Source organism: Nicotiana tomentosiformis, chromosome 8 (genome assembly GCF_000390325.3).
Source record: "Nicotiana tomentosiformis chromosome 8, ASM39032v3, whole genome shotgun sequence".
NCBI lineage: Eukaryota > Viridiplantae > Streptophyta > Magnoliopsida > Solanales > Solanaceae > Nicotiana > Nicotiana tomentosiformis.
Window position 1 is genome coordinate 19,128,710 of NC_090819.1, and position 23,209 is coordinate 19,151,918.

At 37.8% G+C, this 23,209-nt stretch overlaps 1 protein-coding gene and 1 long non-coding RNA gene across 2 annotated transcripts in view; one reads left to right on the plus strand and one right to left on the minus strand.

Moving 5' to 3' along the window:
- Positions 1–23,209, minus strand: part of LOC104114143 (protein CURVATURE THYLAKOID 1B, chloroplastic) — a 116,060-nt gene that overhangs the window by 76,158 nt on the left and 16,693 nt on the right. The window lies entirely within an intron of this gene.
- LOC138896626 (uncharacterized) lies at positions 13,068–13,303 on the plus strand. The gene is made up of 2 exons (XR_011409994.1): positions 13,068–13,160; positions 13,214–13,303. It is a non-coding gene; the product is annotated as an uncharacterized lncRNA (long non-coding RNA).

A 23,209-nucleotide genomic window follows, 5' to 3' on the forward strand; every position in this document is an offset into this window, starting at 1 on the left:
TGTGCAATTACCCAAGGAGGATCCCATTCCCCTTCTCTCGCCTTCTTCATCACCAATGAATCAGACTCCAATATGAGAGGGTGAAGATCATGCTCTACACAATATTCCAACCCTTGAAGAATAGCCTTAGCTTCAGCTACCACATTAGTTGTCACTCTCATGTCTACTGCCCTAGCATACACCACATCACCTTCATCATCCCTCACACAAAAGCCTAGGGAGCTAGGTCCAGGATTTCCCTTTGAAGCTCCATCAGTATTACATTTGTACCAACCATGAAAATGAAGCTGCCATGTTACTCTTGTAGTGATCATTATTGGTTTATATCCTTCAAAGTATTGAATCATGTCTGGCCATAACAATGGAATATTAGGGATCCAAGCATACCTCACCCTTTCCAGTTGATGCAATGTCATATTTATCTCATGAATCACCCTATTTGTGGACACTGAACCACCATGTTAACCTGTATTTCTTCTCTTCCAAAGCTCTCAAGTGATGATAGATGGTATTGCTTGAAATAGTGGCTTTAATTTTGGACAACACTGAGCATACCACCAATGCCTTATAATCTGCTTTAATTGAATCAATTGCATAGAAATTCCAGCAGCCCCCATGAACAAGTTCCATACCTTAGAGGCAGTAGGACTTGTGACAAATATATGCTCAATGGATTCCTCTTGGGGCTGCTGACAACACCAACACCTAGACATCACCATTTGCCCTTGCCTCATCCACATGTCATCAGTGGCTATTTTCTTCCTCCACAATCTCCACAAGAAGAAGGATATCTTGAATGGAAAAACTTTAATCCACATTAACTTTAATTCTTGATTAGGATCAGCCCTATGCCTTAATATTTGCCAAGCACTGCTAACACTGAACTTGCCTGAAGGAGTTGGCATCCAGTATGGCCTATCCCAATATCCCTCACTGCCTTCATAATGCACATTTAGTCTTATATGTTCGGCAATTTCCTCATTGAAAGTTTGATCTAGCAGCTGATCATCTCATGCTTCCCCTTGCCGCAGTTCTGCCACCTCCTGAAGATCTTCATTGATTGGAAAGTCTTCCGGTAATACGTGATAAAGTGCACCCAATCCAGTCCAATTTTCATGCCAAATATTAGTTGTTCCACTCTTCAATTCCCATACAATCTCATGTTCTACTTCTTCCCTAGCATTCAGCATTTGTCTCCAAACATGAGACCCTCCCTAAAATGCACCACTGTTGGTAGCTCCTTCTTGCAATACTTATTCCACATGAAATTAGACCACAAAGATTTTGTGGTCCTAAACCTCCACCATAGTTTAGCAAACAATGCCCTTGAGACATCATTTAGGGACCTAAAACCCAGGCCTCCTTCCTCTTTAGGAAGGCAAAGATTTTGCCATGAAGCCCAGTGTCTGCTTCTCCCTTCTTCCTTTGTGCTCCAAAAGAACCTAGCAAAAGTCTTATGTAGATGCCTCAGGATGCTGTTTGGTGGATCAAGGACTGATAACATGTGAACTTGCATACTTTGCAACACACTAGAGATGAGTGTTGCCTTTCCTCCAAATGACAACATCTTTCCTTTCCATGAATGCAATTTAGCCTTCACCTTCTTGATAAGATCCTCATAATAGTCCTTCCTCCTTCTAGTGTAAAAAATAGGACACCCTAGATATGTGAAGGGGAATTTACCTCTTGCAAATCCTGTAATTGCTCCAACTGCCTGAAACAATCCATTAGCAACCTTTGGATGCATGTAGTATGAACTCTTATCTTTGTTAATCATCTAACCTGATATCTTCTCATAGTTTCCCAATACTGCAATAATCTTGCTCAAATAGGGAGGATGAGCAGATGCAAAGATTATCTTATCATCAGCATATGCCAAGTGGTTTAAAGGATCAGACCACTTAGGCATTCCAAATTCCACAAATGACTTGTCTTCAAAGAGATTATTCAAAGACCTGGAAAGTACCTCAACTGGCAGAATGAACAATGCTGGAGATAGGGGATCCCCTTATTTCACACCCCTTATCGACTTAAAGAACCTTGAGGACTGCCATTCACCAATACTGAATACCAATTATTTGACATCAAGTTCCACACCATGTTGATGAAGTGTTCAGAAAATACCATCTTCCTTAGCACATGCAATAAGTACTTCCATGAAACCCTATCATAGGCCTTAGCCATATCAAGCTTGATCACCACATTAGCTGGCTTTCCCCTTAACCTTATGTCAGTGACAATTTCTTGAGTCAATAAGATGTTCTCAAATATACTCCTACCCTTTACAAATCCAGATTGATTAGGAGTTATTAGAGATGGATAAAAACTCTCCAATCTGTCATGTAACACCCTAGACAAGACCTTGTTAATGAAGTTGCTCAAACTAATAGGTCTTAAGTCAGAGAAGGTCTCAACTCTAGGCTTCTTGGGCAGTAACACTAGATTGGTGTGAGTGATGGATTTAGGCAATGCAGCTCCTCCATAGAAGTGTAGCACCATGTTGTGTATATCAATACCAATAACATCCCAGCATGTTTGATAAAACAGGCCAGTGAATCCACCAGGACCACTAGTACTCTCCCCAATAAGCTCAAACATTGTTTCCCTTACTTCTTCAATTGTTGGCAATCTTCTAAGTTCCAAATTCTGATCCATAGTGACCATTGAAGGTACATTATTGAGCAAGGAAAATTCAGAAGCATCACCTTCATTTGTGAAATGTTTTTGGTAGAAGTCCACTGCAGCTGTAGCCAATTGCTCATGGTCTTCAATCCATACCTCACTGCCACTTTTGATCCTCTTCAGTTGCAATTTCTTTCTTTTGTCATTGACATGATTATGAAAGAAACTTGTATTCCTATCTCATTCAGCAAACCAAGTCACCCTAGCTTTTTGCTTCCAATACTGCTCCTCAATACTCAAGTATTTCTTCAATTCAGATTGAGCCTTTTGAAGCATAATCCTATTCTCAGTTGTAGGCTCTTCTGCAAACAACATCTCCTTCACCCTAACAATGTCCTCCAAAATAGCCAATTGCTTGAAGATATCACCAAATGTTTCCTTACTCCATTTTGAGAGAGCTGCCTTCACCCTCTTGATATTCTGCTTGAACATCAAAAACGGATCCCCTATGAAATCAGCTTCCCAATTCTGCCTCACCACATCCATAAATGTAGCATGCTTTGTTCAAAAGTTCAAGAATCTAAAAGGCTTGACAAAATTGGTTGTCTGCACCCCACATGTCATTAGCAATGATGCATGATCTGATCTAGTTCTGATTAGATGCTCAACTTCAATAGTTGACAACATGTTCTGAAATGGCAAATTCACAAAAATCCTATCCAATCTCTTGAATATACACTCAGCATTGGATCTCCCATTCCACCATGTGAATGGACTTCCTTTGTACCCTTGCTCAAACAAACCACAAGAGTTTACACAAAATTCAAAATCCTCATATTCAGGATGGTGTACTGGAAGTCCCCCTATTTTCTCATCTTCATGCAATATCACATTGGAATCCCCTCCTACCAACCATGGTAATTCCATATCACTTGCTAAGTAATATAAGTGATCTCACAAATCCAACCTCTCCATTGTTGAATATTTTGCATAAACAAATGTCATCATCATGTGCTACCCCAGGACATGGTGAAACACTCTCACAGTCACCTGTTGCTCAGTATCCTCCATTAATTCCCATTCCACCATTGCATCAAAGAAAAACCATATTTTCCCATTAATATTGCATAAGCAGTCTCCATAATAAACCTCCTTTTATATCTATCAATGAGTCCCTTCTTTTGAAAAGGCTCCATCAATGCAACTACACAAAAATTATGCTCCCTATTCATATTGATCACCCTAGGAAAGGCATGTTATGTATTCACATACCTTATGTTCCATATTAATGTTTTGATCATCATCAATTAGATAGAGAACCTGCCCTCCTTGGCATTATTCTTGAATGTTGTGGTGGATCTTTACTCTGATTCTTCTTAGTTTTTTTTACCTCCTTTAGCACTAGTTGTGTGTGATAAATCCCCTTCCCTAGCCACTTGTTTGAAGTTTTCTGCAGTTGATTCATCATCTCCTTCATCCTCAATTGGATTTTGTCTCAATAAGTCTTCATCAATTGGTGTCACATTGTGTGTAACTAAATCATGTAAATGTTGTAGAGGAGTATTAAGTGGAACATTAAGATGTAGTTGCATAATTTGATCAGTGCCAGATTCCATAGGCACTTCCTCTATTTCCCCTGATGCTCTTGGAACAATTGCCTACTCATCAGCCTATTCATACTCCTTGAATTGTAGCTCATAGACACTGCCTAGCCCAGGAGTTACTATAGCAGTCTGCTCTGAAAGCACTGTTCTAGTGAGATCACCACCCTTCCCATTGCTTGAAATTTGGTCTGAACCCATTATATCATCCCTAATCTTCACATCAACATCTCCATCAAGTTTTTTCTCTGATGCATACACCGGAACACAATCTACATAGACCAAAATCTCTCCAGTTGCACTAAGGTTGGGGTTTACTGTAGCTGCCTCATCAGGTGAACCTGGCTTTAGGCCTGGCGTAGCCAGCCTAACACCTGGGGAGCCTGGATTTAGGCCTGGAGTCGCCAGCCTAATGCCTGGGGATCCTAGCTTTAGCCCTGGCGTCGCCAACCTAACGCCTGGTGAGCCTAGCTTTAGGCCTGGCGTCGTCAGCCTATCGCCAGGTGAACTTGGCTTGTTGTCCTTCTTCACCTTGTCTTCAGTTGTCTTAGTTTTGCCCAGCTGATCATCCTTAATCTGAACTGCATCTCTCCATAAGACCTTTGTAGAGTTTACCTCATCAAGATCCTCAATCTGCCTAGAATCTTTAAATGTTTGAGATGGAATCTCATGACAAGATTGGTTTGTGGTCAAATTGTGTTGTTTTAGATCCTCTTTGCTAGTCCCAAACCTTCTATGAACCCAGTCGATTGTGGACTGAATCCCAGAAGGAGTAGGACTATTTTAGAACTGAAGACTGGTTTTTCCCCCACCAAAATCAGTTGGTTGTTCTCGTTTATATCACTTTGTTCCTCCTCTAATACTACAAATTTATTCCTTGCTTGAACCTTGTTTGTCTGATCTTCTTCTACCTCCACCAGTGCAAAGTTATTAGTAGTGTGCACCTGCTGTACACCAGCATTCACTGTCACGATTGCATTGACAGTTTGCCGTTGTACCTGGGTTTTGTTATTTTTGTTGGTTCCCCGATTATCCCGAACTTCCTTCCACTGTTCACCTACGTTCCCGACTACTTTTCCACTCGTGAGAATCATTAAAGGGGTAGTGTGATTTTTGGTTTTTCCTTGTTCATTAGCAGCAGTATTCTAGTTGTTCGACTCAGCAAGATCATTCCTTTTCTCGTTGCTTTGATTCTCAATAAGCTCGGGGTGCAAACGTTAACATTCAATTTCATCATGTCCTTGTAGTTTACACTCTTTACAATATTTTGGTAGCATGTCATACTGAATTCTCACCCATTATGTTCGAACACCACCAGTAGCTTCATCATCAATATCCAATCGCACCTTTTTAGGTAGTTCGGCCAACAAATCGACAAGAACTTTTACTCTTGCGCAACTCGGCCTAGTTTTGTTTGTAGTTGCCGTGTCAAGACACACTGGCCTTCCCACATCTGTAGCCAAAGAAAACAGAGTTTCCTTTACAAAAAAGGTAGGCAACAGTCCAGGAAAAGAAATCCACGCCATCGCCATCGGAGTTTCTTCACCCGCCTTAAATTTCGCATCGTAGATAAGAGTACGCAATTGGTATTCGTACCCATCTTTGGATTTGATGTAGTACCTACTCTTCGATGTGAAATTGAGAAAGTCTTGCCATAGAGTTAATCTAATTAACACATGACGATCTCTAAGGAATCTGATATTACACTCACCTTTGATACCACATTGAGTTGGAATTATTCACCGAAGCTCGTGAATCTCCGGAGATCCATATGAAAGCATTCCAACGACAGCATATTGGAGGCCTTCAATCACGTTCATTCGATCTACTTCTGCCTCTGTGAATTTAACCACTGGTTGGCTATTCAAATACATTGCTCGTCGCAGTGGAATGGGTTGAATTGAAGCTGCAGCAGTAGCCATCGCTAGAGGATTTAAAGAATTTGGTTTCAAAATCTTAGAGTAATCTAGAGGAGCTGGGTTGGAGTTAGTTGTTTTAGGTTATTGTGCAATGCTGGGGGAGGGCAGACCAGCCGGAAAAAATGGCTGATCGCCAGCCATTGTGGCCATTGAAGCCTAAAGCTCCAGCTTGTCCGAGATGAATAGTAACGAAGTCACTGTTCACGAAGCTATTTGGCACTGTTCACTGCTACAGTAACGCAGGAATTTAAGAGAAAAAATTCTAGAGAGAGAATTTTGCCCTAGCCTCTCTCTGTGCAAAGATTCTGGGTTCATGCTTGATTTAATTGGGTAAAAATAAATAAAATTTTGTGGCTCTCTCTACTACATAAGTTGAATATGTGGCAGTTTCCTCCTATTGTGCCCAATTGTCGTGGATCAAGAAACAATTGGAAGATTTTGGTATTTGTTTTTCTTATTGTGTGCTATTTTTGTGTGACAACACAAGTACCCTCAATATGGAAAAGAACCCAGTTCATCATAAGTCTTGGGGGTCCTCCTCGGGATTAGTACACGTGAATACTGGAGGGTCTAATTGAAGAAACTTGTTCACCCTGGAACTAGCAAATTCCACTGGCTGACTGGAATAAGTAGGCACAACATTTGATCTCTGGGCCTAAGAAGACACTATCTGAGCCAATATTTGTATGGCTTCCCTAAGACCCCCCTCAGAAACATCGAGATCAGAATCTGGGGCTAGAGTTGGAACTAGAATATCGGTTGGAGGCATCGTTGCACCCTCAGTAGGTGCAGGAACTGGTGCAGTATGATAGGGTGTAGTGGAATCAAGAAGTGAAGTGGTCGCGGGAATATTCTTACCCCTCGGGTGCTCACCTGCATCATCAAGTAAAGAATCAACTGCCACTCCTGGGGCGACATTGGCTCCTTGGCCAATTCTTGCTTTCTTCCTAGGTGCCATGTACTAAAAATTATAGCAATGCACGAGTTAGAGGAGGAAAAATCTTACAATCAGCTTTATCGCATGATCTAGAACATCAAAGAAGGGTGTTATTCCTAAATGCCCTAGTAGCCTCCTAATTATAGATATGGTTAACAACACACCGATAAGAAGGACACTACTAGACACGGCTCTGAGACATCCTAGGACACTTTAAAACCTTAGGCTCTTATACCTTCTAAGTTTGTCACGCCCCGACCTCGGCGAGCGCGACCGGCGCTCAACTGAGATAACCCGGCCGAGCAAGCCTGTTCAATATCTTCTATCCGAACTCACTCATGAATAAAGTAAATATCCATTTTATTAGTTAGACAATGGGGAGGATCATGTGAACAATACCGATTCCTTATCATTAGTTACATCATTTATAAAGTTCAAATACATACACTTTTATAATTTGAAGTGGAACGTGTGATACAAATACAACATTGCTAGTTTGACTTTCCCAACACCAACATACCACCCACACTATGTCTACAGATCCTCTAATAGATGCAAAATAGTACAATGATAGTGCCAGCAACAAGGTCCCAACTATACCTCAAAATATAATACACAAGGAACAAAAGATATACGACCCCGATATGAAGTGGGGCTCACCAAATTAGCTAGGAAGAGGGTGTATCGCTATCAATGATCAAGACCGCCTGCTGTGGAACCACCTGCATCCATTAAAGATGCAGCACTCCCAGCAAAAGGGAAGTTAGTACATATATAATAGTACTAGTATGCATTACTAAACACCTTCTCAATAGAATGAATGATTACACAAGGAAGGACAATCATAAAATGAATGAGAGCCTCAAATAATAACAAAACATAGAGTTAAGAGCAAGACAAGTTTTCAAGTAAGATTATATATTTTAGGTTGGGAGATCTTAACACCGACATACCACCATAATTTTAGCACGGAGTCTGATCACGGCCCGATCGGCTAGGCTGTCTCAGCCAAAGACATAAACCAGAATCACAATAATTATCACAATCTTAATCATTGTTTCAATCATAATATCAATCACAATCACCAATATGTGTGCGACATGGCGTCCGATCACGACCCGACCGGCTAGGCCGTCTTACCACAATGACGTGTGGATCGACATCACCCCTTTTTAGCAACCATCTCGTCTCAATAAAGGGGAATATTATCATCACATAAACCTCATCCCAATAAAGGGGTACAATTACAATTCACTCCTACACCGATACGTGTAGTTTTAGGGTTAGGTTATTTCAACCTACCCTTCCTCTGTGACTAACGATACTCCTAGTATGTTTATTTATTTAAAGGATTGACAACTTATTTCATTATCCTTTAAATATCATTCATTTAATTGGCACCAATTGCCATAACACAATGTTACTCTTGGCACGTTTGCCATATTTCATATTTTATGTTCATCTGTTTCACTTTCAAACAACATCATGAATCATCAATAACAAAGCATTTCTATTCAAGACTTTGAGTCCACATGTGAGCATTGAACACAAATTAGGAAGGAGTTTATGGTTCCAGCTCATTTGAGCATTTTATCAAATATTAGGTGTGCATTAAGATTTCAAGGTCCTCATATGGTGGATCCCTTCATCCCACTACCCAAAGTTTACCCAAATGAGCTCAACAATTTTACCACTACCCTAGATGGTACATGTATGCATAATGAACAACTCCCACACACAAGAATTCCTTTTCCTCGTTACCTGTTTCAATTAAATTCCAGAGTTGAGGGCTAGGGAGTAGAATCTTACCTCTAGGATGGAAACCTAGTGAGTTTTTCTTGTGAATTCTTCAACTTTGAGCAAGGGTTGATGAACAATAACCTTAGGAACTTCCCCTCTCACTTTAGACCACTCCCCTCTCTCTAAATATCAGTTAGGACCAGCCAAAATAACCCACAAGTTATTTTTATGAAAATGGGATCGGGTGAAATTTTCCAAACTTAAACTCTACGAAGCTGGGTCTGCGTCCGCAGACCGCACTGCAAAACAAGTATGTGGCCCACAAAGGGGACCACAGAAAAAGGGTCCTAAAACTAGGATGTTCGGGTTGGGTCTGCGGCAGGTCAGCGGTCCACAGACTAGTTCTACGGTCACATAATGCGCAACAGAACTCCCCTCCTGAAATCTTCATGCTGGATCTGTGATTGATTGTGCGGCCCGCGAAATGGTTTTTTGGTCGCATAATAGACTGCAAAACAACCTCAAAAAATGGGCCATTTGTCTGCTTCACTCTGTGGCGGCTCTACAGCCCGCAGAGTGATTATGCGGTCGCATAGTGGACCGCAAAAATGCCCTACTATTGTAAAAAGTTTCTTCAACTCTCCAACGCACTGTTCAACCCAACAAGTCCGTACCGAATCTCTAAAATCGTCAACACATAAGTCTATCTTGGCACCACAAAACCCCGAATTTTAGGTGAATTTTTAGAAGGCCTTACACCCTATCTCTTCCCCTCACCTTGATGCAGCCCCTTTAGAAATTATGTACCCTGGGATGAAGTTTGTGTCAGAAGGAGAAGGAGATGAATGTTAGGAAGACTGACAATTTGGTTGTAGCCCAGTTTAAGGCTTCTATGAGTGGTGGGACAGCTACTCAAGAGTGTGTTCCTAAAAGACCCACCACTAGGAAGTAGAAAATGGTTGCTCTTGGCAATTATCTAAAGGAGAACAAGGAGAAAAAGTAAAGAGGAAGACTTGTGAAAAGTAGGCTGGTTGATGAGGAGGTTGTGCCTCCAGCAACTATTGTGGAAGTTGAGGATGAGGTGTTGAATGAGGAACCTGCTTCTCTTGTCTATAAAACATCTAAGAAGGTTGTGTCTGTGAAACAGAAGAAGGTATCATCTGCAAAGGTTACTGAAACTGCTGGTGAAGAAAATATTGAAAAGGAGAAATCTGGTGAGAAAGAAAAGTCTATTGGGAAGGAGAAAAGTGTTGGAAAAAAGAAGTCTCTCAAAAGGAAGCCAAGCGGGAGTGAGGAACTTGGTTCCTCAAAGAAGGCCAGAGTTGATATGTCTCAGCTAAAGAAAAGCAAATAGTTTTGTAGGGCAGAGTTTTTGACACAGATATTCTTGATAAGTCTGAAATGAGGCAGTTGGTTGAAATTTGCGACATCTAAAAGTGGACTCATCTCTTTACTGTTTAGAGTCCAAAGGTTCATGAGGAGGAAGTTCGTAATTTCTATGCTGATTTGGTCACAGTAGAAGGCGACACCATCTGTTTGAAGGTTAATGGGGTAAACTTTGTGATTGATGTGGCTGTGCTCGAGGATATTCTTAAGGTGCCTGCTGAAGGACTCTCAACTGTGCAGAGGGGACCTACTCCCCAGGTTTTAGGAAGCTTATTCTGAAGCCTCAAGTTGTTCAACAAAGGGAACGGGTACACAATAAGGCACTACTTCCAGAATACCAACTCATGTTCGAGTTGGTGAACAAGGTGTTGCTACCAAGAGCTGAAAGGCGATCCATTGCCTCTATTGCGAACCTGGTTCTTTTGGATGCACTGGACGGCTACACTCCCACTAATCTGCTTGGAATTTTGATTGAACACATGAAGAAGGTGGCGGACTTCAAGGATGGAAATCATGAGTTACCATATGGGTTCCTGCTCACAAAAGTCTTTGAACGATTTGAGGTCCCCTTGGGGAGAGTAGCTATGGGAACTCATAAACAAATGTTCTCAATAAACACCTTGGAGGAATGCAAGTGTGTTGATAAAAAAGGGGGAATAGGCAGCAATTCACAATCTCTCAACTTATCGATGGTCAGAATGCTTCTAATAAAGGAATTAGGAGGTTGAAGGTCCAAAATGCTATTCTTGAGGGTATGCTCAATCAAGCTAGCACGGAACCTGGTTCAAGTAGTGCTCAGGGTGCATAAGTTACCCGCTTGCTAGCTGAGAATACAGAGTTGAGGAGACAGGTGGAGAACTAAAAAGAGCAGTTGTTCAACGATCAGAGAGCTGCTAATGCTGGCGTGGACGGTCTCCTCAAGGATCTTGCTCCCACGTCCTTCCCCTCCTCTTCTAGTGCCCCCTAAATTGTCCCTTTGTCAGTGTTCTTTTTGTCAGTCCCTACCAAGTTTTACAGTATTCCTTTTTTTGTTATTTGTTCCATATGGTTATGGTACTCTAGTCATGTTTAATTTGTGTATGTTTTTGTAATTATGGTACTATTACAATGGTTCTTTTCACTTAAATTTATGAGCAAATTAGTCCTTTTTAAATGCATGTTGTACTCGTGTGTTTTATCTTTAGCTATGTTTTGTGCACACAAGTGGCATGAGTTAACTTTGTTGAACTTCTTTTTGTGTTTACTTGTCTGATTTGTTTTAACGCCAATTGGGGGAAGAAAATTGAAGGGGAGAAACAGGTTCTCGGGGAAAATATAGCTATTGTGCAGGGGAGACAATGTGGAGATCTAGTTCTTAGGGGGAATATCAATTCTAAGTTTGTCATCATCAAAAAGGAAAAAAATGATAAGTTATCTGTTTTTTGTTTTGATGATTTAGCAAACTTCATACGAGAACCAAATAGGGAACCTGGTACAACTAGCTCCTCCGCATTCAGAATAACAAGTCAAATATCTGGCACAAGTTTCAATGAAATCATTTAAGGAAAGAACAAAGGGACCAAATAGATATCAGTTCCTGCGGTCACAATAGAAGTCAACTCTTACAACTGTTAAAGTTACTGTATTGCACACGCAACAGTACATCAACACTGTTGAAGCATGATGTGTACTGGACACTCCCTTGCATCATTTTTGATGACCTCACTTATATATTACCAACATGAGGCAAGGGATGACATACACTTGCAAAACCAATAACATATTTACTCTCAAATGTTCAGCCGACTTCATTCTCTCAAAGGCATTGAAGAGCAAAACAACAACATAACGAAGGACCAGATCCCAACATTGAATACATTGTGTGTCCTTAGTATTATTGTATCTTTGTTTATGTTATTCACTTGTAACTCCTACTTAGCTTATTTCGAGCATCTCATAGGATACTTTGTAAACCATAAAACTTGTGGTTGTGTTGACTAGAGTTAGTCAAGTGGTTATCTTTGTAATAGAGTTATTATAAAGGGGCTTGAAATATAGTTATTGTAAGTAGGTTTGGGATTAAGAGTTTAATTCCTAGGTTACAATAGGTTAAAATTTAAAGTTGCTCAGTTAGTGAAGTTGAAATCCTACGAGTGTAGGTCGTGATTTTTAATCCCATGAGCTGGGAGTTTTTCACGTAAATATTTTTCATTTCTTTCATAACAAAATACATTTTCTAAAACTCATATTATGCGAGTTGATTTAGTATACTATTATACTAGTTAGCGATACAAAAATTAGCCAGCTTAAACAAGACAATTCCTTTTTCACTAATAGTCATTCAATTTTTATTTTATTTCACTAAATTCCCTAAAATATTTTTGTAACAAAAATGTACTCGACTTTATCTAAGTATCATAGAAAGTCATTAAACCATTTGTTGTAACCAAAAATAATCACTCACTTTGCCTAAGAATCATAGAAAATCACTTAATAATTATGTTTTAACAAAAAGGCTATCATAGGAAATGGCACATTAATTTCCACCTAGTGACTTTATGTGATATCTAGGAAGAGTTGAGTGATTTTTTGGCTACAGAAAATAGTTCATTTACGTTCGTCATATTTAGGTAAAGTTGAGTGATGTTTTAGTATAAAAAATAATAACTTTGAGTAATGAAGTAAAAATTGAGTGACCACTCATAGTAACCCCTCAAATATTATTAAGAAACCACCTAAAAGGAAGTCGAGCATATCGATCATTGCTTAGAATACATAATAAAGTTAAGAGATACTTCAATACAACAATCAAGTATGGTTACAAATCTTTATTTCATAAATCACTTAACATCAGGAGGCATACCAAATGTAAATTCACAAATGCGGTACGCAGAAGCATTTTGCCTAGGCTCAAAATCTTCGGTAAATGCCTTTTCTTGTTTAAGACCAGCGTCATCATCATGATAACCAGTTATAGTAGGCCTTGGCTCGAAATCTTTCGTAAATAATGATTACTCAACTTATTTCAGCTTGGCGTCGTCGTGGTAGACAGATAGATTATGCCTTGGTTCAAATGCTTCACCTCCAATAGAAGGTGATGTGTAACAATCAGTTTTCTCTTTGGAGAGAGGAACTGAATGCCGAGGCATAAGATGTTTGATTGCTCCATGCATTGGCTCATCTTTCATCACAACTCTCTAGTATTCTCCTGGGTCTTTTCTTGAATTAGTGATGCTTGTGCACTTCCCGAGAAAGAGAGATTGTAAAAAGACTTTTGAATATATGCTATATGAACTTCTTTATATTCGAGTACATAATATATATATATACTGATATGCGCGAATATTTGGGACATGCAGGGGAAAATGTATGCTTTGATATATAGGTTTGGCAGAATGCCAGTAATGTTTGCCAAAACATTCTATGTATGTATCTAGAAATTCACTAAGTATATACAGAAATTAAATTTAGAACGCAATTATTAAAACTTGAGATCTTCTTAAAATCAAGAATTCAGAGATTTCTAATGTTAGATCTACCTTTGTAGGTACCGGGCATGTAAATATTTAGTATTGGCAAATAGATTCTATGTAAAATTCTAGTGCATTTTGAAGAGTAATTTGCAAAAATAAATCTATTCTTATTTGCACATGTTCGATAGGGATACGCCAAGACAAATGAATGATCCGGTTAAATAGGCTAAACCTCTCACTAGCTAGATGGGCTTAAACGGCTAGGTTTGTGCAAAAATCAAATGTTAGTTATACTCAAGAAGCAAACATTCTTTTTAGATAGTCGAAAATATACTATTCCATCCGTCTTCAGCTTTACATGAACCTGTATCCTCTTGATTCAGTATTAACCCATTTATAATAAGGAAACTCTTTTTAGTTTTAGCATTCCAATATTACCTTAAATAAAAGATTTTCATAACCACACAAATGGTATTACATATTTAAGATTACATGTTTTAACAAGATTATAGGCACATGATGGTAGGCTATAATCTCGTATTTTAGTCGCTTATCACACTTTAATTGAGTTTGAGCTTTAGTCACTAGTGTTTTGCACTGAAAGTGTGTTTTATGTCTTGTAGGAGGATTTTGAGCTACGTAGATGTTACAAAATCAATTCAAGTGATTTGAAGCTTTGAAATCTGAGTAAAAGCCCTAGGGATAAATCCGGGATCGTGTTCATTGGTCGAGAACTATGTCTCGATATAAAAAAGTCAAGAAACATTCGTATTCTGAGAATTTTCAACACCCGCAGCGCATGGAGCGGCGCGTGGGGTGCCACATATGTGCCAATTTCTGCTTCTGTTAAATTACAAGCTCTCTGAAGTTTTCCGCTGCCGGCCCGCTTGGCGCGTTGTCCCATGTGCCGTGCCTGTGCATTTTTTTACAGAGCCACAATCCTATAGAAGAAGGTGCTTTCATCTGGGCTCGACCCTACTTGGTATAAATACATGAAAAAATATTATTTGTGGGACTTTTGACATATCTAAGGAGGCTAGAGAGAAGGTGGAGAAGAGAAAGCACAAGGAATTCTTCATTCAACCCTCGCTCAAGAAACAAATTTGGATCGTCTTATGCTTTTCTTTATATTTATGATGAATTATTCTATATATATGGATTAGTTCTCTTTAGGTATTGATGGATGTGGTGTATTGATATTTGTTTGTTGATATTAACTCTAGTTTTTATGTATTAAATCGTTTTAGGTGTTTTAATTATTTCATCTATATTCACATGTTCATGTAATCGAGAGAGGCATAACTTATGATGTTTTTCCATTATCTTGTTGGTTGGATTCATTGATTCTTCTTAGTAATCGAGATAGGCTAGTTGAATTATTGATTAAACCTAATTAGGAGGATAATCAAGAGAGGTTTTCCTAAAAACCAATTCACTACGAAGTCGTACATATCTTCACCGAGCTTAAATTAGTTCATATTGTGAGGTTGAGACTTAATCGACAGAGGAGTTTCTACTAACTAGTTGAACTCATAATTAAGTGAATTTGAGAGTCTCACTTGAATGTTAGAAGTGAATTAACTAGAGTTAAATCCCGAACATTTAACTTGCACCTATCCAATTAACCCCTATTTTCTCCCATTGATATCTTCTTTGCTTACTTTTGTTTCGATTGTCATTCGTCAATTAGCTTTAGATTCTTAGTTAATTTTAGTTTTTAATCAAAAAATTCTAAACTGTTAATTATCTTGGATAGAAATCTAGTTATAAACTATAATAATACTGTTTAACTCCAATCCCTGTGAATACGATATTATATTATACTATATTCGACTGGCGAGCATATTTTAGTGTGTATTTTGCGCTCGCCAAATATTATGGTATGTTTAAAATCATAAATTTCAAAAGGTTACGTCTTTATTAAAACCTCTGTGCCCAGTCAAGAAAGATCCGTACTCTGAGAATTTTCCACACCTACATCTGTGCAAATTTTTACTCCTGTCAAATTACAAGCTAACTAAAGTTTCCCACTACCGCCCCACCTGGCGTGTCACGCCATGTGACGCGCCTGTGCATTTGTTTTACAGAGCCACAATCCTATTTCGTGTAGGAGAAAGTATTTTCGTCTGTGCCCTACCCTACTTGGTATAAATACACAGAAAAATATTATTTGTGGGAATTCTGACATATCTAAGACCTAAAAAGGCTAAGAGAGAAGGTGGAGAAGCGAAAGTACAAGGAATTCATCATTCAATCCTCACTCAAGACAAGAGTTTGGATCGTCTTATGTTTTTCTTTATATTTGTGATGAACTACTCTATATCTATGGAGTAGTTATCTTTAGGGATTAATGGATATGGTTTGTTAATATTTATTTGTGGATATTAATTCTAGTTTTTATGTATTGAATCGTTTTGGGTGTTTTAATTATTGCTTATATATTCACATGTTCATGTAATCGAGAGAGGCAAAACTTGTGATATTTTTGCATTATCTTGTTGGTTGAATTCATTGATTCTTCTTAGTAATTGAGAGAGGCTAGTTGAATTGTTGATTAAACCTAGTTAGGAGGATAGTCGAGAGAGGTTCTCCTGAAAACCGATCCAATATGAAATCGTACATATCTTCACCGAGTTTAAATTGGTTCATATTGTGAGATTGCGACTTAATCGAGAGAGGAGTTTCTACTAAACATTTGAACTCATAATTGAATGAATTCGAGAGACTCACTTGAATGTTAGAAGTGAATTAACTAGAGTTAAATCTCGGATATTTATCTTGTACATATCCTATCAACCCCTATTTTCTCCCATTGATATCTTCTTTTCTTACTTTTGTTTCGATTGTCATTCGTCTATTAGCTTTAGTTTCCTAGTTAATTTTAGTTTTTTATTACAAAATTCTAATTTGTTGATTATGTTGGATAGCAATCTAGTTATAAACTATGATAATACTGTTTAACTCTAATCCCTGTGGATATGATATTATATTATACTATATTCGACTAGCGAGTATATTTTAGTGTGAGTTTTGCGCTCGCCAAATATTATGGAATGTTTAAAATCATAAATTTCAAAAGGTTTCGTCTTTATTAAAACCTTTGTACCCAGTCAAATAGATTCACATATATTGAACGATATGAAACATAAATTAAATAATTCAATTATTAATATCTGATATGAAAAGACGTTGCAATTCGAAACGCGAGGTTGTTGACAGAGAAGAGCATAATAGTGCACCAAGAAAGTAGTAATTAATAATAACCCACCAAAAAGGAGGCATATAATTAATTATCTGTAAAAACTTACTAGAGCAAGTGAAAAGAGCTGGATATAATTAATTATATGTATGACTCAGAGGATGTTATTATTGATATTTTCTTGAAGCATATTATGAGATTATATAGACAGGTTAAGCTATTATAAAATCATATTTCAAGTAACAAGTTATTGTCAAGCATGCTTCACACACTCTTGTTGGACCAATGAGAGACGTACCATAATCATAAACAAATAGGAGGAGGCCCCAATTAGCTTATTTGACACGTATATTATTGGTGACCAAATCTTTTAAGTAGGCTCCATTTGCTCATAAATAATACTGCTGCCTATTCACGTTTTAGTGTTTGCAAATATCTGGCAATCGGTATCTATGATATTGCTTTTCAGTATCTTAGATAGTGGTAAAATATTGAAATTATTTTTTCAACTGATGCTAGATCATTCCTAAGATAGCCATATGAGTTCTATTTCTATTTTCTTTTCCTTTTTTGTCCTAAACTTTTGTAGTATAAAATGATTTGCTTCATATAAAAGAACAATGAGAGATGATTTAAACAAAATCAATTTGCTATATATTGAAAGCAAATATGCTGCAATTTAGGCACATTAATAGAGGATGCCTATCTCGAAAAATCCCATAAACTGTTTATTCACAAATAGATTAAGACTTCAAATATTGACTTTCTCGAAGAAAATAAGAGGCATTCTTCCTCAAAATCAACTCAAAATGCAATTAGATATTTTTCGACAATCAAATAATTTAAGAAAATCCGTATTTGGCCCTCGATTAAGGAAACAAGAAGGATATATCAAGAGAAGTAGTTCCTTGTGATCGATCCGGAGTATTGCCCGATTTTTTGGAGATCAAATATATTTGTCACGATCCAATTCCCACTATAAGTCGTGATGGAGCTACTCGTGGTGGAGGTGGGGGTGGAGCGGGTATATTGTCATGAGGCACCCGGCCTCTTCGATTGGCTTGAGGTTCAAGAGGTACCTCCTCGACTTGCTCATCCTCGCAATATAATTTACCCAACTGTGAGTCGGGGTCGAATTCACAGAGAGTTATAAGGCGTGTTAGGAATATACACTTGAAGAAAGCGAATGGATTAACTAAATTTGCACTTCCACAAAAAGTTTTGATTTCTACTTCTACTACTACTCTAACAATTGTAAGCTAAGGAAACAAAACTAGAAATTAACGATTGTTTTTGGTGTTTTTCCAAATAGTTAAAAAGCCTAGGGATGTGACCATAACTTAGGTGTTCGCCGAATGGGTTAAAGGCGTTAATATTTATTTTGTTGATTGGGGTGTATTATAGCTCTCAACTCTACATTACCCACTCAATACCTCTCGGTCAAAGAGTGATTTTGTCCAATTTGGCTTTCTCAAGTTCAAATGGGCATCAAATAAAATAGTTGATATGAGCTCAAATTGGGTTTTTACTATCTCAAGTTTGAACTATTTAATTAGGCTAATCAAACTCTCAATTAATCCAATTCGTTGTCAGCCAAGTTATCCTAGACTAGATCTCTATTTCTCAAGAAGAGACTAAGTAAAAAAAAGGAATGAATCAATGTTTGCAACCATTAATTCTAAAATTGAAGCATGAACTAAGCTAAATAATCCATACCCAATCATAAACAAGCATTAAATTAAATACACATAAGGTTTACACATCAACCTTAGTAAGAATGTAACTTAGTGAGAATTGAAGAAAATAAAAAAGAAAAACTAATTAAACTCATAATCAAAGATTAGAATGATAAAATATAATGTTTAAACACTAAAATAATCACAAACTTCCTAAAATGGCAACATGTAACGGCTACAACAGCTCAAACTTCAAACTTAACCTAAAAATGTGATACTCGTCTATTTATAGTGGCCCAAAATTTGCTGACAAAAATGCCCCGGGGAGGTTCTGCGGCCGCACAATTCCATGTGCGGTCCGCATATTTCTTTAGTTGGCAAGAACTAGGATTCTGCACTCGCATATTTCTGGATTGTAGTTGCGAAGTATCTTCTGCGGCCGCACAATTCTTGTGCGGTCCGCACTTTAGCAAGGCATTAGAACTTGGTCTTTTGCGCACTCTCTGAACTTTGAATCATTTGTTAGTGAAAACTCTATTTTTCGGTCGCACAATTCATGTGGAGTCCGCACATTGGCCAAGTTCTGCTAGGTGCTTTTACTTGGTCTACAGCCGCAGATGGAATTCTGCGGTCTGCACTTTCTTCTGCAGACCGCATTTCTTTGCTTCTGCGCCTTTTATTGCTTTGTGATTCAGAACACTCCTTTTTGAGCCGAATTTTATCATGGGAGACCAAACTTCCAATATTCCTACAGTTTACATAATTTTATTAGTTTCAGGAACATAAATCAATACTTTTAGACTAAAAGAAAAGCAAAAAGGTGCTAATAAATAGTCATAATTTTGACTTATCAATGATGATGTTGAGCTATGGCACAGAAAATTGGGATATGCAAGCTTTTCGTTACAAAACAAACTGGTCAAAAAGGACCTAGTTCGTGGGTTGCCTAAGTCAAGGTTCAAAGATCACAGGGTGTATGATGCATGTGTAAGAGGAAAGAAAGTCAGGTCCTCCTTCAATCCCAGAAAAGGATGTAAGCACCTCAAGGCCACTTAATATCCTCCATATGGATCTGTGTGGACCTATGAGGGTGCCAAATAGAAGAGGAAAGAAATACATTTTTGTCATAGTTGATGACTACTCCAAATTTACATGGACCTTGTTCCTTAGAACCAAGGATGAAACTTTTCCTGTATTTGCTGTTTTTGTGAAGCAGATTCAAGTGAAGATGAGCTATAATGTTGTGAGTATAAGATCTGATCATGGCACAAAGTTTGATAATGCAAAATTAGACGAATTTTGTGCTGAAAATGGTATAAGTCACAATTTTTCAGTTCCCAAAACACCCCAACAAAATGGTGTTGTGGAGAGGAAAAATAGGACTCTTGAAGACATAGCAAGGACAATGATGATAGACAGTGGTGTTGCAAAAGGTTTTTGGGCGGATACAGTCAACACTGTTGGCTATTTGGTGAACATGTGCATAATCAAGTCCCTCTTGAAAAAAAAACCCCGTATGAATTGTTGAACGGGAGAAAATCCAAGCTAACTCACTTGACAACGTTTGGCTGCAAATGTTTTGTTCTAAACAATGGTAAGGAAGCGCTGAAAAAATTTGATTCTAAGGGTGATGAAGGTATTTTCTTGGATATTCCTCACAAAGCAAAGCATACAAGTTCTACAACAAAAGGACTTAATGTATTAAAGAAAGCATACATGTTATATTTGATGAATCACACCACTTATGTGGGAAAGATTCATATGATAAGATTGATCAAGACTGAGAGAAGTCAAAGGTTCCTGGAGAAGTCATTGATATGGAAAATGGAAAGGGTGACATGATGAGTCACTTCAAGGAATCCAATAAAGAAGATGCAGCAGAATCTCCAGCTGATACAGAAGAACCCGGTTGCTCTATCACAAAAACTGAAGCAGAGAACAGAGTTGATGATGTCGTGCAAGGAACTCCTGATGCTGAGCTGAGAAGCGACACTCACTCATCCATTGATGCCAACAATAGATCACATTCAGAGTAACCTAGGTCTTCTCACAATGAGATTTAGGTGTCTAACTGGAAGTATAAAAGTTCACATCCTCTCCAAAATGTGATCACTCCTTTGATTCAGGAATTCAAACCAAATCAAAGACAAGGATCTTTCTTGCCTTCTCAGCTTTCCTTTCTCAAATTGAGCCCAAGAATTTCAAGGAGGCATTGAAAGATGCTGACTGGATTACTGCTATGCAAGATGAACTCCATCAATTTGAGAGAAACTGCGTATGGCACCTTGTTCCTCGACCATCAGAAAGAACTGTTATAGGAACCTGGTGGGTATTCAGAAACAAGCATGATGAGTTTAGGAATACGATAAGGAACAAGGCCAAGTTAGTAGTGCAAGGCTACAATCAAGAAGAAGGGAACGACTATGATGAGACATTTGCCCCAATTTCTCGAATGGAAGCCATCAGAATCCTCATTGCCTTTGCATCTCATATGGAATTCAAATTATTTTAAATGGATGTCAAAGTGCATTTCTGAATGGATATTAAAAGGAAGAAGTCTTCGTTAAACAACCACATGGTTTTGAGTGTCATGAGCATCCTGAACATGCATTCAACTTGAGAAGGCATTATATGGTATAAAACAGGCCCCTCGTGCATGGTATGAAAGGTTGTCTAAATTCCTTCTTGAAAATGGCTTTACAAGAGAAAAAATCGACAACACCTTATTTCTGAAAAAATGGGGGAGGAACTAGCTCATTGGTAGATCATATCTGATTCGCTTTCTAATTTTGAATTACAGGTTTGATTTAAAAGATGTAGTCCTCGAAGGAAGAGTACCATTTGATAGGGTGCATGGTGTAGATGCATTTGAATATCCAAAATCGGACCCCAAATACAATGATGTTTTTAACAGGGCAATGATCAATCACACAATTCTAGTCATGAAAAAAGTACTTGAAAATTATAAAGGTTTTGAGAACCTTAAAACTTTGGTTGATGTTGGAGGTGGTCTTGGAGTCAATCTCAAGATGATTACATCTAAATACCCCACAATTAAGGGCACTAGCTTTGATTTGCCACATGTTGTTCAACGTGCCCCTTCCTATCGCGGGATCTTCTCATTCTTGTTTTATTGTTTACTTTGCTTTGACAGTTTGATCCAACACTAGTTAAATTTACTTAATTCATATCATATACAATCGTTAGAGAATTACCTTATATACATTGAAATGCTAAATATTACTCCTGTTATAGATTTCAGCTTCATAACGTAGACATGCGTGGGGTGAGTCACAGTCAGAGGCATCTAGGTTAAGGGATATGAGTTCACGTGAACCCATGCTCTTCTCCCTAAATTATATATAATAATGTTATATTTCTTCAAAATTACTTAAATATATGTGCGTGCGCCCATGCTCAAAGATTTTTATGGTGCAATTATTATTGAATGTACATCTACAAGCGGGGGCGGATCTATTGAGGCCCGAGGGGGTGGTACATCACCCGCAAGCTTCGATAGAAATTCTATGTATATATGTGTATATATGTAAGAAATAGGATAAATAGAAGTGCTGCCACCCGGAGTAATAAAAGGCACCAAGGCGTGCCCGTGGTTGAGGCGCAGAGTTTTCTCTTTGATGGTGATGGATCAAACCTTGCGTGTTGCATTTTTCAGATGTTTTGGCTTGCGGCATGTCTAGGACTTTTTAAAAATTATACCTAATATCTATTTTTAAGACTCTTTTTTCGTTGACTTTGAGGGTTTAAAATCAATTAATAAGTTTCCTAAACAACGTGGAATTTTTCCAAACCTAAATTTCAGAGCCCGCTATTTTTGTAATTTGGCCATGAAAGTACCCTAAAGCTATACCTCGAGCTTTTCTTTCTTCCTTTTTTTTAAATTTAATTTCGGGTTAATCCAGCTCATACTTTTAATAAGAGTATCAGTATCAGGTAATTCATATTTTTTGTTGTCAGTTTCATTCTGTACTCTTAGGATTAACATAAATATTAGGAAAATTAACATGAAAGGTATTATAGTGATGTTACATAGTCTAAACGTAAATAATTTATATAAGGTAAAATCTAATTTGAATTTAAAGTCCTAAATATTAGGACCTTCTATGTACCTCAAATAAATAACTATAATTTTAATTTATTTTTAAATTATTAAAAAAGTAATGATAATTTTATCCAATATAAAACTTTTGAAGGATAAAAAAAGGCAATCAACATTTTGAGAAGAGACTTCGTGTTTTGGGTCTCTTTAGGAGAAGCGTTTGCCACTAGCTCAAGCCTCACTCTAATTATGTCATGAGGCTGATTGAATCCAGTTCATAAATCCGGGAATATATATAATATAAAGTTAAAAAAAATTAGTTTCCTTCTTCCAAGTTTTCATAATTATTATATTATTTTCCTTTAATTGATTTGTCTGTATAAATCGTAAGACAAACAATGAGAGTCGAAAAATTCCAAAATTGATCAAATCGACTAATATTAATCTATTTGGAACGTATAAATAGTAACACATCTATGTTCAAAGTAGTGTGGCACCCGCAATGTCCAAATCCTGAATCCGCCTCTGTCTATAAGTGAAATTGGCGGTTCAAATTCCCGTTGCCAAATTCCTTGATTGATACCTTCGATTGACGTCTGTAAGTGGGATAATCTTTA